The 2,190-nt window shown below is 44.1% G+C and overlaps 1 protein-coding gene across 1 annotated transcript in view; it reads right to left on the bottom strand.

Annotated features, from left to right (window-relative positions):
* sh3pxd2aa (SH3 and PX domains 2Aa) overlaps nt 1-2,190 on the bottom strand; it is an 89,800-nt gene that overhangs the window by 19,556 nt on the left and 68,054 nt on the right. The window lies entirely within an intron of this gene.

Raw genomic sequence — 2,190 nt, 5'->3', positions numbered from 1 at the left:
TTAGCATTAAATTCAGCTATGTTTAGCTATCCTTTTGCTACTTTAAACTAACGTTTTGCTTCTTTTAGCAAGTCTTTTATTACTTTTAGCTGTTGCTAACTTGTTACTACTTTTATCTGATGTATTGCTTCCTAGAGCTAGCTTTTTGCTAATGTAGCATTGAATTCAGCTATGTTTAGCTATCCTTTTGCTACTTTAAACTAGCTTTTTGCTTCTTTAAGCTAAAGCTTAGGCACTTTTATCTAGACTGTTGCTATTACAGATGATATGTTGCTGTTTTAAACTAGCGTGTTTTGTTTGACTACTTTTAGCTTTTAGGTAGCCTTTTGGTACTTTTAGCTAGCTTATAGACACATTTAGCTTTATGCTACTTTTTCTATATTTTATTTTTTAGCTTATTATTATTATTATTAGCTATTTTTGGCTTTTAGGTAGTGTTCTCCTGACCAGAGACGTCCATCTCTTGATGCTTCAAGAACAAGATGTCTGCAGCTGCAGAAGATCAGCGTCTCTTCCTAAATGGTAATAGTCTCAGCTGATGTGACCCGGTCTCAGCCGGAGTGACCCGGTCTCAGACACGCAGCAGAAACCTGATCATCAGTGGGCGGCCGTGGTGCAGTGGTAGTGGCAGCCGACCTCTGATCGGAAGGTTGGAGGTTCGAATCCCGACTTCCCACACCATGTGCCGTTGTGTCCCTGGGCAAGACACTTAACCCCGAGTTGCTCCCGGTGGGACTGGATGGCGCCTTGCATGGCAGCCTACCGCCACCGGTGTATGAATGTGCGTGTGAATGGGTGGATGGCTGGTACTGTAAAGCGCCTTGGGGCCCCTCATAGGGGGCTGGAAGGCGCTATAGAAGTAAGCTCCATTTACCATTTACCATTTACCATCGGCTGGGTTGTTGACCAAATTCCAAGAGTTGCAGAACCCCAAACTGTTGGATTTAAAAGTTTCCCTCGCGTTTCTGCAGAGCGGAGCTCAGATTTGATGACAAGTCTGCGGTCGAGTTTCTGCTCTTCTGTTTCAGAATCACAGAAAGAACTCGACGAAGCGTCACTTTGGACAGAAGTCAAAACCAACAGAACCAAACGGGACATTATATTTACATCAGTCACAACTTGACAGCGGGGTTTTTCTTCCTAAATTGAAAACATGTTTGCTCGGAACATCGTCCTGTTTTTGATCGTATTAGTGAAGCTGAAGTTTTAAAAGAAGAGAATAGAGATGTGGCTTCATTGCAGCTGTTTGTGCAGAGTCTGGCTACAACCCAGAGCCCAACACATTCCTCCCGTTTCTACCGTACAAGCTGCCGTGACGGCTGCCTCTGTCTGAGTGCAGATAAACACCTCGCAGCAGCTCGATCTGTCGCAGGACAGAGAAGGGAGCTACAGCTTCACTAAACCGTCACCTCGAACCGTTTCTTTACTGAGCACGCCCGAGACTCACCGCTGCTTCGTTTGGGGACCAGGTGGTCGGAAGACTTTCTGTACAGGAAACCAAACGTAGAACAAAAGTTTTAACATCTCCAAGTGAATCTAATAATGACGTCACAGCTTTAAACTCACAAACATTGAGCTCAGAGTTTAATGGAGGCTGAGTGACTCCGCCCAGAACACCTGTTCATATGACCCGGTACGACACAAACACACAGCACGTGAGGTGGAAATAAATAAAGATAAACACTAACCAGGACAGACTGTGACTTTATGTCTACTCTGTCTACTTTTAATATTTTTCTTCTTGATAAATCCAATAGTTAGGGCTGGCTTGGGTTTCCTGAGCTATCCTTTAGTTCTGCTGCTATAGACTTAGACTGCTGGAGGACAAACTGATCACATGTCACTCTGCTGCTGTCTCGACTTGCTCATTTTTCTCCATGTTTGAAACTTAAAAACCACACCTGTAGCATAGAAACAACCCCTGGACTTTAGAACCCACACCTGGACCATAGAAACTTGTACTGAACCATAGAAATCACACTTAGACCATAGAAAATACACCTGGACCATAGAAACAACCTCTGGACCTTAGAACCCACACCTGGACCACAAAAAATACAATTGGACCAAAGAAACCACACCTCGACGACCATCGTAACTATACCTGGACAATTTAAACCACACCTGGACCATATAAACCACACCTGGACCGTTCAAACTACTCCTGGACCATAAACACATCACCTGGGA

This window comes from Nematolebias whitei, chromosome 16 (assembly GCF_014905685.2).
Source record: "Nematolebias whitei isolate Nwh7 chromosome 16, NemWhi1, whole genome shotgun sequence".
Lineage (NCBI taxonomy): Eukaryota > Metazoa > Chordata > Actinopteri > Cyprinodontiformes > Rivulidae > Nematolebias > Nematolebias whitei.
This window is presented reverse-complemented; position numbering and strand designations above follow the sequence as displayed.